General features: G+C 39.3%; 1 protein-coding gene across 1 annotated transcript in view; it reads left to right on the top strand.

Moving 5' to 3' along the window:
- The window catches only part of LOC140232194 (uncharacterized), a 170,877-nt gene that overhangs the window by 85,869 nt on the left and 67,155 nt on the right, over window positions 1-17,853 (top strand). The gene's annotated exons all lie outside the window — the stretch shown is intronic.

The following is a 17,853-nucleotide window of genomic DNA, read 5'->3' as shown; positions in this document are numbered from 1 at the left end:
CTGCTTCTGTAGAGCAAGATGTATTCTCAGCATGAAATTTTCAGGAATGGGAGCTGCCGGCCTTTTCCACAGCTTGAAATTTTTAAGAATTGCTTTTGGCATTCAATGTATGCAATGCAGACAAGAACTTTCGTGTGCATTTTAATCTCGCGAATCTTGGCTCTCACAAAATTTGCAAAATTAAAGTGTGCGCGAACATCTCTCATTTTACAATACTTCATGAAGTCCAATTGCATTTTTTTTTTCTTTTTGCCCCTTCTGAAGTTAGCAAGTGATCTTTTAGTGTAAAATTACATTCAGAGCTTATTTATAGGATTCCCTCTTTATGAATAATCTTTTAAAAAAGTCTTTATGTCTTTTTTGTTGTGAAGTTTTGTAATAATGTGCAGGCTGTACAAGGAAGTTTTCCAAGTTCTCATGCCAAGTAGTCATACTCAAACTTATTCATCAACAACTTTCCTTTGGCATTAAAGATTCCTTGGCCATAGTTAAAGGTCCTGTTTACCTTTGGGAACAGTGATTTAAAATCTTTTCAAGATATGACATTTAATGCATATGTGTAGGTTTGTTGTACCACAAAACATCCTATCATATAAAATTTTCGCGATAAAGCCTTAAATATAAGGAGATATCTGTATTTTCCTCAATAAACCGTAACTGTATACAGTTTAGTCTGGAAACATTTTTATTATAACTGTTGTCCACAATTTGTATATTGAACAATACTTAACATCGGTTTTACCGATTCAAATTTTTACAGTGGTTGTTTCTATCCCTAACTCACATTTTAGAACTATTTTAAAGCACTAATGCTGGATTTTTGTTTCATCTGCAAATGGTTAATTATGCTTTTAAGACGTATTCGTGTTAAACAAGTTGCACTTACCATGATACCAGAGGTATCTTCTATTCTTTTCTCTTTTTTTGAAGGGGTGGGGGAGAGGGAGTGTGACTGGGTACAGCTTGTCTCATATTGAGTTAGCAGTTGGTTGAATTTAAAGAGGACCATTTTTTTTTCTCTCTTGAAAAAGAGTCCTTGTGGATATCCCAGCCATGCATAAGAGGCCCTCCAACTATTTGCAAGTAACAACATTTGGCGGCAAAAGATGAGAACCCTCTTGATAAGATGTGTCATATCAATAAGTCATCATTTTTTGTTTATTTGGGAGGGGGGGGGGGGTTGCTAATATGTGACTTCATATCAGCATCCCTAAAGGGATGGTATAGTTTTGGTTGAGATGGGGATGCAGATTTTAATTTTTCTGTGAGATAATAGGAAACCACTTATGAAATATTAAAGAGCATACAATTTGTAACAATTCCGAGAAAATTTTGAAGGTTATTTGATGAAAATCGGTTTTGAAATATTTTTGAGATATCCAAAAATGAAGTAAAACAGAGCGGCTCTAGTAAAAAGTGGGTCCCACCTTTTATTAGGACCATTTTTGTTTTTTGGATTTCTCAGCCGTATCAAAACCAGCTGTCATCAAATAGATTTTGAATTCTTCTGAGAATTGTATGCTCGTAATATTTTGTAAGATTAGAGGTTTCTCATTAGTTAACAAAAAAGAAAGTTGGAAACCTTTCCTGTAAGTTTACTCTGTAATCATATTTTTTTTTTAGACTTATCATTTCTATGTTATTGGTACTAAGAAAGCACAGGATAAAAACAGCTGTAGCCCACTTTCATAAATTATCAGAGAAATTCCATTTTTGAAGTAATGCTTGTTGGAGCAAACAGTTTATAGATGAGATTGAAGTGATAAAATGGACCAAGTATCTCTTATCTGTATCATCAATCTTTATTCAGTTCACTCTCTTTTTTTTTTTTTTTTTTTGAAATCCAAAAAGATATATATTTTCACGCCACTGGTGTGCTGTAGTATTCCAAGGTGATAGTGTGGCTTTGAGGTTAGAATAGCATCAAGACAGAGGAGACAGGATTCTTTTTACAGTAGTACATAATTGTAGATGCTCCTCTGCTTCTCTTGTGGATCGGCACTGGGCATGACACACTTCCGTGGAGATGGCCCACATTTCCTGGCAATTCTCTTGGATATTGGGATCTTGTTTCATGCAGGCATTGTTCCGTGGTGTGGATGTTCATTTTGCAACTGATTGACAAATTGCCCTACGTCAACATAAAATCAAAGTGGATGGATTCATATTGTTTGTTTTTTCATCAATCCCACAGCATGGTCCCAGGTTTGGGCTGAAAAGACAACAATACGTGAAATGACAGTTACGGGTTTCTGTCACTATAGTTAGTCACCTCCTTAAATCCGATGTATCAATGTTTCCATGGATGACAATGTGGAATTGCTTTTTTGTTTGTTTTTTTGTTGGGTTGGTTTTTTTGTTTGTTTGTTTGTTTGTTGTTGTTTTTTTTGGGGGGGGGAGCTTGTGTATTTCTCTTGTTTTGTTCTTTGCGGAGTTTATTTCTCCAATTCAGCCTGATTCACACTCAGATTGCCCCGGCGAGAACATCCTGTGTCGCTATAGGGCGCCAGCTAACACAAGATTAAAGTCCCCCGCTTTACGACGGGATGCCTCAGCCGCAGAGTGGTGCCGGTGGCATTATCTTTTGAACACTCCGTACTCAAACAGAATACTTAGTCATTGTGAGGCATTGGCAAAGAGGATCAAGTTTTACAGCTACCGGTTAGCTTCTGCTATAAGCCCATTGACACTTTGCAACAAGTTTGCATCATTCTAAGAGTTAGTAAAGCCTCTATAATCGGGGGAAATAACTACCCCCCCCCCCCCCCACAAAAAAGTAGCAACAACAACAAACAACCTAAGCCCATTCAACACTGAGTAGCAAATGTGGCATTTCCCCTTTCACAATTACCATCACCAAATTTTTTCATAGTTATCACAGCAGTCATCATAAAATCATCACGGAAATGGAAAAAAAAATGTGTGGTACTTTTTACAAATGACTGATATTTTTTTCGCAAGTGTGACTTCTGGAATCTGACATGCTGGGAATAACTTCTCTACACATTGTAAGATCATGTTGCAGTGATGTGTGTGTTCAGATATCTTTTAATCCTGACTTCAAAGTCATTTATGATTTGCCAACGTTACAACTTAAGTGTCATTAAAGCATGACATATAGATACAGATACAGTGTATGCATGAATAAACCACTGTCTTTTTGTGTGTATGAGAAAAAGCTACGATTATCAGAGTAATTACTGTCTTGGGTATAAACAATCTGACATTTACTCCTGAAGTCTGCGAAATAATAATTCACCGAGAAAAGCATGTGAAGGAATACTATCCTTGCCCATGTATGAATGGCATTATTACTGGAGCTACTGTAAAACCAGAATCATTTGCAGCTCGAAACTTTGAATAGACAAAGTGAAGCTGACAGCCTCTTTCACTGCATGAAACTTTTAGCAAATTGCTAACCACGATGGTATACAGCATTGTATGAGCATTCAGTGCATGACGTAGACAAAAACTTTTTTTGTGCATTTTATTTCATAAATTGTGGCTCCTCGCACAATTTGTGAAAGTTTTTTGTTTCACAGTATTTGTGTATACACCCCTAAGTAGGCCTATCCTTTCCTGTCGCTTTAGACATAACTGATTAAGAGCGAAAAGTGATTGCTTTTCATCTTCAACCTCAAAATTACCCACTATTCTTGATATATCCCTAGATAAGGTATTCTTTCAGGGGCACATTTTTTCCCCCCTTCTGCCGCGGCGTTTGTGTTTTGCATAATGTGCAACTGCAGACATTGTGCCTCATTGCATGATTTGCCACAGGGCTCTGCTTCCCAGAGTGGAGCGTCTTGTGACAACTCTCAGTAGAGTATGGCGCTGTAGGAAGGAAAAGGGTTAAACGATATCCTGGCTCCGTCTTTTGTTTCGCGGGACAAAAGTGGGATGAGTTTGACTCAGCCCCCTCGTATTCAGCCCCCCATGCTGTGAATTGATAACTTCCCCATCAGTAAATAAGTTGTCCTTGATTTTCTCCTCTGGAAAAAAAAATGTTTAATTGAATCAAAATGTTGCTTCCCATTTTCTCGGACCTACATGGAAGTCCCTCTTAACCCAAATAGATATTCATGGATGTGCACGACGTACATATCGCTGTTGGGGGCGACAAAACCTTGTATCTAAAAAAAATGTCAAATGTTCAGGACAGCTATAAAACATGGCAGCCAAAGCACTATAATGAATGTGATCGACTTTCGTTTGTATTGCCACTGTGGCTTCAATTTTTTTGATGAGACAGCTGGGATTTTTACAGTTGAACACGTCATCACTTAATTGATTACCTGACAGTTTAATCCCAAAAAGTGATTTTCACCAAAAATTGAGATACAGGGTCTTACACATCACCCCAGTGACATGATGAAATGTTTGCATACGTAGTGGCCACTGTTTAATTGGGGGCATGGAGAAATGAATAAGATTGGTCTAATATAATAAAATTACAGCAACACTTCAAAAGTAAGCTCTTTGAGTACATCAGATATATGATACACAGTTCACAGATATTTGTAGAAAACAGAAACTTTGTTTAAAATTCAGTTTACTAGAAGAATTCAATTCAATAAAGTTAGGAATAGACACAGCCATGGATGTTTACAAATCCTTTTCTTACTAATGGAAACTTTGTGAAACTTGAGGAAATATGTCATTGTGTAAAGTTGTGCATCACTTTGATACCTACTACAGGCTGAACCTTTTCCACACACAAAAAGAGTTGGGTATAACAAAAATGTACGTTAAAAAACAATGTTTTGTGAATTCTTACAGGTCCTCGCTGTGCAGTCTCAGCTTGGCCTTGGTATCAAAGCATGTGGAAGATATGGTGTCGTGTTTAGGGCCTTGCATTGGGCTTTGTGATGCACAAGGATGTGCCTATGTCAGACTTCATTAAATACTGATAGTCGCCTTATCGAGACAAAAGAATTCCTCTTCAGTCCTCCCACTTATGTGATGGAAACTTTGTGTAATTCTGTTGATCAATGTTTAAATCACAATCAGGACATGTTCTCAGAGTGCAATTTTACCATTAAAAAGACTGCAGTAGGTCTGAAAAAGTGGCTGAATCACATGAATCTTGCAAAACGGAGAAAATGTTCAGGTGCGTCTCTTTTCTTTCAGCATCTCCCAGGCATCTAGAGTCTGGGAGATTGTAGCAAGGAAGAAAAGAAAGATGGTGGGGGAGGGGGAGGCGGAAGGGGGTGGGCTTGAGGAGGTGGGGGACTGGAAAAAGGAGAGAAGGGGACAGGATGAAAAGGGAAAGATGAGAATAAGTTTCCAGGGCCACTAAGCAAGTTTTCAGTGCTCTCTCTTTCTCCCTCTATCGCATCCTCCCTCTCTCTCTCTCTCTCTCTCTCTCTGTCCTGCTATCTCTTTTGCTTTATCTCTCTATCTCTTTCTCTCCCTCCCTATCTCTTTCTTTCTCTCTGTTGCACAGCTGTCTAGCAGCTGATTGGTTGGCTGTTCTACCTGTTGCAACCAATCACAGGTAGTTGAGGGGGTAAAAAAAAAACTAAGAAGGCAGAGTCAGGCATGACAGGAAAGAGAAAAGGGGGTGACCGAGACCCTTGGGACAAGGACAGAGGAATTAAAAATGAAAGGAATTCTGACAATGGAGATTACGAAGGTGTTTACATCAATCAAAGCCTTTGGTCAGGTTCTCAACTGCTGATGTTTTACGGGAGGTGAAAAAGCAAAATAAGTGTTGGAAAGACTTGTGGCAAGAGGCTACAAAAAACAACAACAAACAAACAAACAAAACAAATGAAGTAGAGAGGATTCATAAAAATCTGCCATGGAAACAAGAAAGTAAACTTTTGAGAGGATCACTAAGAATTTGCATTACTTACAAAAGTTTATTCAAATATATTTTAGCAAAAGTAATTGTCACATGAAAAAACAATAATCAACCAATAAAAACCAGTTGTAGATTTCAGGATTCACAGAACCTTTGAAACATGGAGTGACTGAAAATGAAAAAAAGAATGCATGGAACTTGAGAAAAAAAAAACAACTATATGAACTCTCATGTGACTCAGTCTGACTCTGTAAAGGTCTCACAAAAAGAACTTGAGAAATAATACAGGACCTGGAACATATTCAAAGCCAAGAGAGGAGCAAGTAGGAAAGTTAAGATTTTGTGAACCTGGGGTGTGTGCTACAATTTTTTTTCCCCTCAGCATGTACGATGATCTTTCATGTTGCAAGGAAGGAGAGGGGAGGGGAATCTTTAAAGAAAAAAAAAGAAAAAAAATTGTTGGCAGATGACAGTAAAAGCCATCCATGTGCCTCGCGGCCAAAGGGGTAGGAGGAGATTAAGAGGGAAGGGGGAAGGGGGGGGGGGGGAAGGGGGGGGGGGGGCTTGGCAGTGTGACGGTGGGATTACACATAGTCTGCAGGCATGATGGCAGGCTGCGTGGTTGACTCCTAGTCCCTAGTCCTCTGCCTTTCGCCGCTCGGAATACTCTTCGTGGCTCACGGAGCGAGGGAATATCCATTGAAGTGGGAATGGATGGCCGTTTGCGATCTTTAGACAAAGATTCTGTTTGTTAGCTTTAGGGCAGAGAGGAGAGGAAGGAGAGAAAAAAAAGGAGAAATCCGAGGTAAGCGAGAAGCGGACAAAGGGATAATTTCTTTCCCCTTCATTTGTTTGTGCATTTTTGATTGTCGTTGTTCTTGAAAGTTTGTAATGTGCAAAGGAAGAGGAGTTTGTGGGATGAGTTTGAGATAACTATCTTGTCAACTCATATTCGCCGCAGATTTGTCGGCATGATGGCGAAGCCATCCATCGAGGGTGATAACTATAAGTTTCAAGTATAAAAGAGGATGAGTGGGAGATCAGATTTCGGTGTGTACAATAGGCTTCATGTGACGCCCTAAACTTTTGGCTGTGAAGGTATCTCCTCAGCTCTGTGTATAGAATGGGATATCGATAGACTACCTTCAAAAACGCATGTTCTTGAGCTCTGTCTTACAGTGATTGGTTCAGTAAGTAATTTAAGTAGTTTATCATCAACCTGGAGTCATGTCAAGTACAAACAGGGCCCAGTAGTAGTTTTCTACCTGCTGGATTTGATTTATGACATTTGTTAAGAATGATAACTATAATTCTACAATTTACCAAAAAGCATACCAATTTTTCAAATCTTATTGTGGCTACATTCAATCCCCCCCCCCCAAAAAAAAAAACAACAATTAATGTTGTTGCATTTAAAATGTAATTGTATTCATTGTGAGCAGGAAATATAAGAACTGAAGATTTGAAAGTGGGAAGTATTTCTGCAATTTCAAGACAAGAGATGACTGTCTACGGTTTAATCGTTCCAAGCTGAAGACAAATACTGCTAGTCCCATCAAGAGGCACCTTGCGTTGGTGAACATTAATGACTACTGATATAGTTATACTAACGATGATAATACATCAAATTTGTAATGCGCTTAATACAATGTTTCTAAGCGCACAGGGACAAAGACGAAACGACGGCTGAAATATGAGGGAAAGCAGACAGAGTTGCTGAATAAAGTCAAGTATAGCCTTTGCCACACACAGACAAAGATTCTGCATTTGATAGCACCTGTTAAGAACATTGCCGAGCAACATATTTTCCACAAATGGTGTCAGCATATTGTATGAAACGACATGCACAGTTAAAGTGGTGTACGCAGAGCCTAGATTTCACTGTAGCTTTAACCCACACAGAACCACCTCTTTGAAATGGCATCAAAGTCTTATGCGTTGCAGACACCAGTGAGACTGAAAGGGTTGACTGTGACTTCAGTCTTTGAGCTGTTGCCATGGGGTTTCGGCTTTAATCCGCTCCAGATGGTAACATGGTCCGTGCAGGGGAACGCCGGCTTCCGTGATGGTGTTTTGCCAGGGTACAAATGCCAGTGGATGATAAGGGAGAGGGTTGAGTAGACCCCTGTGAACGGACTGAAGGGGGATGTTCTGTTGGGCTTCTTCCCGTTTGTTCAGCCTTGCTTACAGCCTTTTTATTTATTTTTCCGTGGCTAATCTTTCTTCCTCATACAAGTACATGTACATGTATGTGTGCTGTTTATTTCATATCAGACAGTAGTCTTGTTCCAAGGCTATGCTATGACAGTAAGGGATATACATCAGGTGACTAGTTTTACATACTCAACAGTGTATGTGCTGCAGCTCGACATCTATTTTGACTTGTTTGTTCTATTTTAATTTGTTTTGTAGCCAATTTATGTGCATAAGATCAGTCTTGATACAGGACTACCCCTCTTTGATATTTGTACAAATGAATATTTTTACAAAATTTTATCTTCTGGGGGAGGTGAGGGATGGAGTGCTTTTGCTTTCTGGAAAATGGCATGTTTTGTTGAATTGTTTCTTTTGTTTTTTCCATAACCCTCTTTGTGCTACCATTGTAAAGTCCCATTGACATAAGTTTACTTGGGTAGATTTGCCAATAGTAAGGAGAGAGTTAAAGGGAACCAGAGCCAGGAACCCCCCCTCCCCCCCCCCCACGTCAGTTTGGACACATCCCCCATCCCCTTCAAGCTTTCCCTGAAGGATACGTGTAAAAGATGTCACTCCAATCAACCTCTTGAGGAGAATGCACACCTACGTATATAGGCAGTATCCTGAAGGGCCTATATTCAGCCCGCTGTATTTTTAGACAGAATTTCCTCCCCTCTCTCCTTGGCTCTCGAATTTGCCATTATTTCAAACGGAAATCAGAAATGTGTTGCGAGGTATTCCAAGGTAGCGGGCTGAATCATTCCAACAACTCGGCAATCGCAGATTGATTACCTTCTTCTTCTCTGCTGCATATTACCAAATAATGAGGTGTAATTTGGCAGGATAGCTTATCACAACATACAAGTCTCCTGTGAGAAAACTGATAATAAAGAAGGAATAACATTATGAATAGGCAGTTTGGTTTTTGATGTTTGCTTGTAAGTGCTAGTCTAAGTGGCCACAGGTAGGCTTCATTATTAGTTTTCCATCAACTTTGAATGATGCAGACTTGGAATGGAATGTGTGATTTTGTCCACAAATTCAATGTGGTGTATGCCAGGCAAGGTCATAAGAATCAAGTTCTTTGCAAACAAACCCCGCCACCTTTTAATGTGTGAATGAAGTCTACCAATCTTATCCTTCATTTTTCTCTCCTCCTCCATGACACATGATGTTGTTGTGAGTCATGTAGCAAGAGGCAGTCTTCTAGGTGTTTGATGTGACTCAGAAGTTACGTTGAGATTAGTTTGTAGTGTACCCCCATGTAGACGCATTGAAAAGTTTGCAGTCTTAAAGATTAGTCGCTGATTAGAACCACAAGACATCTCAGGGTTTTTGCTCTATCCATGAGCCGCGGGGGGTCCCCACTCGTAGTTTAGCATTGTGTGGACATGATAATCAACGAATTCGAAAGTAAGCGTGACCTCTCCTCCCCATGAACACTTCCCCCGCAGGTTGCTAGTCAACCCACAGTGCATGTTGTACACTATCCTATCGTTGTGCAGTATGGTTGAGAGGTCTAGATATTGCGCACGAAAATTTGTGATGCTCTTATAATAGAAATTTTTCCACAATCGTACCTGAATTTCTCAATAAATATCACGAAAATGCAGAAAAATCACCTCCCAGAGTCTCCTGATGATACGATGACGGAGTAGTGCGCTGTCGCCGTTTGTATGTCGGACTTAATTTTATGCGTTCAATTTCTCGGGGTATGTAAGGGTCGCGCAGCTGCCCTATGTAGTTTCATGTGTCAAAGTGTCTGCCCCTCTGCGGCTGTAACATGCTTCGGCTTTCATAGAATATTATAAACGATCGATCGAACAAATTACGAATTCTATCGGCTACGAACGAGACAAGCGAGATGACACGTCTAGGCTACAACATCCTTCAAACAGATTTTAAGCTAAGGTAGGTAAATTACAAGGTAAAAAATTGGAAATTTAGTGAAAAATTTGTTTGAAAAAATTGGAAATTTAGTGAAAAATTTGTTCGAAATCGAAATTTCTTACCTGCTTCGTTCTCATGTTAAGCGGTTGTCAGGTATGTTTATTTCATGGGCGTATCGGCAAATTTTGCGCTTAGTCCTACGCGTAATATTGCTTGCTATGCGCAGTTTCGCTATGCACGACTATTAAGTCCCTGCGCGAGATCTAGTACCCTTACTATACTGGGTATATTGCAGCGCTGCATGTACATATTCTATGTATCTACATTCTGTTGTTTAATCACTGAGTGGGACTCTCGCTAAGAAATTCAGTCTTCAAGAGTAGGTGTCATGTGGATGCATGTCATAGTAAAAAACTACAAACCAAAGCTAATCATCAAAGTTTTAAAACATCAGAGATTACAAACGTCGTGTGAAAGTAAATAAAGATGTGTGAACTGTGCCCATTTGGCCAGCAGGCAGTGTCTTGACCGAGTGTTTTCCCACACTAAACCTGGTATATGTCACTGCCTTATTGTGAGGTTTGTTGCTTTGTAATTTTCACCCCCCCCCCCTCTTTCTTTTTTTTTCTCTCTCTTTTTTTTAACTTTATGGTAGGTATTTTCAACTAATAAGACAAAAAAATTTCCTCCGATTTGCTCTCAAATCGAAAGGGGATTGTCAAGTTTTCCTGTGCCCGTCTAGAGAGGTAATCCATTTGTCCAACTGGGAATCGGGAGTTGAGAGTTTGGTTATTTTCAAATACGTAGTAAGGGCTGAATTAAAAGTGAAAGACAAAACCTAAATGGTCAGCTAAATTCTTGCTGCTTTGTATTCCCATCCATAACCAGGAGTGCCAGTGGTATTAATGCCTGTAAGTTTTGACAGGGATTCATGTTTCCTTTTCTGTCGTTATTTTTTTGTGTGTGTGTCTGATTGACTAGAGCTGAAATACTTTAAAGGGATAGTACAGTATTGGTGGAGATGAGAATTGAGCTTGTAACTTTTTGCGAGATATCAAGAAAACACTTACGAAATAGTACAGAACATACCATTTTAAGAGGAATTCAAAGTTTATTTGATGAAAATCGGGTTTGGAATGACTGAAACATCCAAAAACAAAGTAAAACAAAGCAATCTTAATTAAGTGTGGGTCCCACACTTTATTAGAATCGCTCTTTTTTGGATATCTCAGCCATTTCAAAACCAATTTTCATCAAATAAATGTTGAATTCCTCATAGAATTACATGCTCTTTCATGTTTCATAAGAGGTTTCTCATTATTTCACAAAAAAGAAATGTTAGAAACCTAAAATTAGATCTCACCAAAACTATACGATCCCTTTAAAAGCAGATTAATGTTTCTCTCCTCTCTCTCTCCCTCTCTTGCTCTCTTTACTTGCTCACCTCCCGTGTTTTTCCTTCTTCTCTCTTCTTTTCCTTCAGCCGACATAAACATTGTTCCCTTTTATTCCTTACAGGGACATGTTACTATAATTATCTGTTGACAGTTGTGTTAAGTACAAGTATTAGTTTTGAATGTACATTGTATGATAGTCGTTTTTTGCTGTGTGTGCATGCTGGTCTCGCGGTTTCTTAATGCTTTCAGAAAGTTTAGATTCAAAGACCATCAGCCTGAGGTTTGCGGGTTCTGTTGTCTTTGTACAATGTAAAATTTAGAAGTAAACATGAAACAAGTACATACAAAAGAATGATTTCTGACCAAGGGGTTCTGTGTGTGGTATAGAGAAGCATTGTGTGCATTTGGTTCTAATCCCGCATAATGGATTCTTCCCCAGAGGCTTTCATGAGTGTGTCTCGATTCCGGCAAAAAATTTCTGCGAAGTCCTGTTCCTCAAAGCTTCATCTCCAGGAATGCAAGAGAGCAATGACATTATGCATCAACTTAAAGCAGAATGAAAGAGACATACTGCTGTATGTCCCAAAGAGTATGTTGTTGTTTTTTTAATATCAAGCAAAGAGTCTTCTTTTTTTTCTCTTCTCCCTACATGATGAAGATGAGACGCCTTATTCATAGATATTTATTGGTAGAAAATGTTAGTCAAAAGGTACTCGGATCTGTGTCAGCAAAACCTTGTTTGATATGACATTGTGCCTGTCCGTAAAGTCCTTTTGCTTTTTTCTTTGTCCTGTTTTGTTTTGTTTAGCTTTGTTTTGTTTTATCTTGTTAATCTTGTTAACCCATTGCGGACGAGTCCAGAGTATACTCGGGCAAGCGTCTATGGGAAATGCATGCTGTAGCAAAATCAAACCATCCTCAACAGGTTAATCTTGTAGACAAGAACATTTTCGTTTCACACAATGACAACTGCACTGCCACATGGCAATGGAGTTGATGCAGTCCCCTCGATGAACATGATCTGGTCTGTCTGTGTACTCTAATGTCGGCTTTTGAGTGTAGTACTGGCACTTTCGGTTGGACGAGCCCCTTCCCATCCAGGGTCCAGAGAGCAGGTGTGTTGTAACAAAGTCAGCTGTCTTCAGTGGGAAAGTGCCTGAAGTTAACCTACAAAGAGTCATCCATCCACAAAATGCTCTGAATTCATTTAACTAGCATGATATTATACAGCTGTAATGCGTAGATACTAGGCAGACCGACCATTCTGTTGATGGATATGAACAGTATTAGTACTACATGGAGTGATTTCAGAACTCAAATTTCAGTGTAAGGCTCATGCGAGTGACCTGTGGCACATCTACATCCAGGTTGCTACAGATACACCATGTAGGTCGTAGATATAATGCCTGATCTTGTCTGATCAAGAATGGTTCTCGGTGCACAGTTCAGCTGTGCAGTAGAGAGAATGGACAGGGTTCTCTAGGCGAAGTTCCAAAAAAAAAAAAAAAAAAAGCCTTGACAAGTCTTGTTTGCCTCATCAACTTTCCAAGATTAAGGTGTTCCCATTCTTCACGGTCTCTGCGGTTCAGTTCGGTTACCCTGGACGGGCACCATGGTCACAGGATTTCTTGTAGTTATTGTTGCTGTCGTCGTTGTTTTTTCCAGAAGCCATTTGTCGCCATTTGGGCAATTCAGCAACGGCCTCCCCTCGCCTCATTGACCTTGTTCACACCGAGCACAATCATCGACAGTTGGTCGAACGTCGGCGATGGCGAGTTGCCGCCTTTACCATGACATTAGTGTACGAAGCAAGGTCTGCTGTCTGATCAGCATGCATCACAATTGCAAATTTGTATTGGAAGGGGAAAGAATGTGCCTCCCCAAAAGTCGCTCTGGAAAAAAAAAAAAAAAAGAAGAAGATGTTTGATCAAGCCAGTCAAAAGTAGAAATAAAATATTCTAACGTGAACTTGATGTTAAGCGAAGTGTATAAAGGACGTAAATTTTAAGATTATTCATTTAGGTCCATCCAAAAGTTTGTCATTGCAAACATGGTAACTTGAAGAAAAATGTGTGTGTGTGTGTGTGTGTGTGTGTGTGTGTGTGTGTGTGTGTGTGTGTGTAGATTTCTTATGTGTGTTTGATGTCCAAGGCAATATTTACTGGATATTGCACGAACTGTCACTATCAATTGCAATGCCTCGTAGAAACCCACGGCCTTTGGCTTAAAGTCTGCGAGACAGTGCAGAGTTTGAACGCAGCCATTGGTATACTGAACACCATGCTAAAGGGAGTTAGTCATTTCCTCTTACTCATAGGTTAAGTTTAGGGGCATAAAGAGAATATAATATTCTTTTGGCGAATATCTCTCTCTCCTTCTCTCCCTATCTCTCCCTCTCCTCTCTATCTCCCCCCACCCCCCACAGCAGGTATCCCTCTTTTTCTCTCTTTCTCTCTCGCTTTCTCTCTGTTGGAGAGTTGGCGAGGGGTTCGGGAGGGATAAGAGTGGGCGAGGGTGACGTGATAAGAGCCCTATAGGATACCCAATTAGACCACCTTCCTTTCCGATGTACCCCCATATCATCTAAAATGTGGAAAGAGAGCAAAATATGGTACTGAATTAGACAGTACGCGTGTATGCCAACTACAGAGTACAATGTCGTGCCAGTTCGGGGTTAGCAAGCCGACAGATTGATGTTTACACACTTGCATATATTGAAACTATGAAATTGAATTTCCTGATGTGTGAAAAGTTTCTGTCTTGCCAGGGTATGGTTAGATTTGAACTCTGCCAGAGTCATGAGAACTTGCTAATGATATCTTTTAACAGTCTCCTTATGATATGTTTGGATTCCCGTGCTGATATGTTTACATTCCCATTATCATAGCAACATATACATTCCCTTTATGGTATATTTACACTCCTTTTTTGACAACTTTACATTCCCTGTATGGGTATATTTTTACACTCCCTTACTGATGTGTTTACATTCCTCCCTTTATGATAAGTACATTCCCTTTGTGAAAACTTTGCATACCCTTTATTATATGCTTTATATTCGGTTAATGATATCTTTACATTCCTTTAATGATATGTTTACATTCCCTTTAAAGAAAATGTACCAGCCAATGTGCTGCCATGTAACTTCGCACTGAATCAAGTTTTACAATGTGCTTTGAGAAAAAGAGTTGGTAGGCAAGATTTGGACACCACTAGAAGTTTGAGGAGGGGGTTGAGGGAGAAGGAGTCTGCAGAACTGTCACAGGGGGTGCTACAACCACACTTTCTCTACAAGCTCCACTTCTAGAAGACAATGCGTGAAAGTGGTATATTTGGGGACTAAACTTACGAAGAGTTGGGTATTTATACCACCAAGCAGGCCCTTCTGAAATCGCGTCAGTCTCTGGTCATGGGTCTAAAATTGGAGACTTGGGTTGGTGCGGTTTGATGTCTAATCTTGATTATCACAGATCACAGGTGCTCAAGTGTTCCTTCAAGCCACTGTCTGGTGCTATTAATGTACTGCGTCGCCTGTAGTGTAGTTACAAGGTTCCATGTCTATTATGAAACAGTTCATCCATGTTTCAAGCAAGTACTGTGTACGCTGTATATTTTATTGCGAGTCTAATTTTTTGCAAATTGAGACTTCCTGACACTTTCGCAAGTGGTAAAATTTGCCATCATGTGGTGCAGTAATTAGTGGTGAAATGCATGCGTGCACATCGCATTAATGTCTGGATCAGAGTTGATATTATTGTGTGTTGTTTAATTTGCAAATAGCACCAGACTCGCAAAATTTGTGAAAATAAAAACCGTGATTTGTATGGCGTCTACAGTAGCAATCACACAACTATAAGATTTTCTAACTTCATGGAAAATATTGAATTCTCGTAGAAGTGAGTTATTATATAGATTGTTTGCATATTTTTCCTGCTAGTATTTACTCTGGACAGTAAAAGGAAAAAAAAAATTGATTCAATGATTTTCTGGGGGGTTGGGGGTTGGGGGGGTTGGGGTGGTTTCCTGGGAAGTTAGTTTCTTTGTTTGTGTGATTGTTATTCAAATAAAGCAAATTAATTTTTGTGATTGCATCTGTCTGTACAGATATCCAGTAAATATATACAAGTAAAGTGATAGCTATCGTAACCATTGGAAAAAAAGAAATGAAAATGGGTGTATTTGGGTTTTTTCATGTGTTCAAAACATGCATTGCATTAAGTGTACAGTAATGATAAACAGAAAATGCACAAGGTGATTTTTGCCTTCTTGAATAATGTAATACAAGCCCGACAAACTGTCATCAAACATTTGAGCAATACACAATGTACTGTAAACGCCAAATATTTCGTGAGGTTTTTATTATCGCGAATTTCGCGAGTCAGGTGCTATTCGCGAAATTAAAGACACGCAAAAATATTGACTTTGATCCCATATGTGAATGTGACGTACGCGTGTACACTTCTCTGTTCAGCACAGGACTCCACGATAGCGAATTTAACCACTCGCGAAATCGTCGGGAATTCCCAATCCGCAAAAATTTAGACTCGCGAAATATATGGCGTATACAGTATGTGAAGTTACAAACTTGTTTGAGTGTGTTCATGTCAATTCTCAATACATGCGTACGTGTATATAACACATGTATACATACATACCAGGTACATGTATATGCTCTGTATATTTTTGCGACACTACATGACCCAATTGCATTTGCTCTGTTAAAGGGAAATTCCAGACGATTTACATAATTTCACATCATGTAGTACATAAATCGACAACTCCAGGTATAGATTTGTGGAATTTATTGTGGTTCTTGATCAGAGAAACAATACTTTGAAAAACCTTCAACAAATTACACTGAACAAGGATGATGACATAGGAGGTTCACGTATTTCAGAAATGTAGCAGTGTAATTCCATTACAATACCACTTTCTTGCAAGTTCACCTGTGTATAATCTATGCATGCCTTCTTCTTTTGTTCTGCTTCCTTGAGCCCCAACTCATGCATTCCTATGGTGACTCTGCTATGTCATCATCCATGTTCACTGCAATTCGTTCTAAATTTTGAAAATATTCTTATTCTTCATCCCAGTTATCATAAATTCTGAAACTCTGTCCTCAGTATAACTAATTTATAGTTGTTCAAATGTAAAAATTTGAAAATCATCCGGAGGTCTCCTTTAAACAACAAAGTTTATCTCACGCCTCTTCCCACTTGTGCCTGATTGGGATTGCTCCAGTAGATAGTGTGCAAATGATGTACAATGTACACGTGTGGGTGCTTCAGCAGGAATTGTGTTCATAGGGTATTTACGGAATTGTTTGGAAACCCGTGAGGTACAGTCGAGCAGGTTTGAAACAGCTCTTACAAATGCTTGTGTCAAGTTTCTTGGGTTTGTTTGTGTATAGGTAATACAGTTTGTATGTTGTTTGTTTGTTTGGGTTTTTTTTTAAAGAAAACTACAAACCTGTTCAAAGTACTTGCCGTTAAAGTTTTAATTTTCATCTTTACGAATTTCATGAAACACGGTTGAGGTGCAAATTTACCAACACTCAAAAATATTGCCACATGCTAGGGTATATATTAGTATCTTTGTGCACTTACAATAGCCTCTGTGTCAAATCGCAGAAAAAACATCTCACGAAAATATCTGTAACCTCGTCATTCGTGAAAATATCTGTGCACAAAAATAGCAGCTTTTATGGTACTTATTCTCTGTGAATAGGCCCTCTGCATTCAAGCATTAAAAGCATGGTGTAATCTACACAAGATGTTAAAGAACTTTTGTCACACAAGTATCTACCTTCTCTATGATCATGGTATATGTTGAATTGAACAGTCCCACACATTCATTTTGTTGCGTGCACTGCAGACATTCGATGCTTTGCAGAGTCTATGATATGCAGTGTACTTCCATGGCAGTTTTTGGAGCAGAGCATTTGAATGTCAAGCTACTTGTGAAGCCAGGAATCACAGAGGTCATGATCTACTGTTCTCAAGCCAACTTGTTTGATGCAACACGACTTGCACGTTACGGTGGATTTTGTGGCATAACGTCAGACGGGGACGGTTTATGAGTGCATGCTTATTTTAGTCACCGGAAGCAATGTTAGACCCATTGGCTCATTGCCTCTGCAAAGGAACATGCCTTGCCAGTGATGCTAATTTAAACATGGCCACGTAGCTCTGTGGTTGGGACATATAAAGGTGAGATTAGCTACGAAAGGGGGAAGAAAAAAAATATGGAAGGGATGTAGCTGTTGTTGCACTATGTTTTGTCATAAGCCTTCATTTGCTGACGCATCTTTCTTCCACGGCAGCAGTGGAGTGTAGAGTTTCTGGAGTACGTTTTGTAGCAGTGGTCTATGTCTGCTGTTGTATTTCTTCAGAAAATCTGTGATTGTTCATGTGACCATTCATGTGACCGTTCATGTGATCGTTCATGTGACTTTGGGACTTAGAAACTGTGAGTATAGAGTAATCTTTGTTTTTCCCTCAGGATTTTGGCAACTGAAATACCTGTTGCTTTACAGAAATCTGGTTTATAAAAGTCATGTATGTA

This window comes from Diadema setosum, chromosome 8 (genome assembly GCF_964275005.1).
Source record: "Diadema setosum chromosome 8, eeDiaSeto1, whole genome shotgun sequence".
NCBI lineage: Eukaryota > Metazoa > Echinodermata > Echinoidea > Diadematoida > Diadematidae > Diadema > Diadema setosum.
This window is presented reverse-complemented; position numbering and strand designations above follow the sequence as displayed.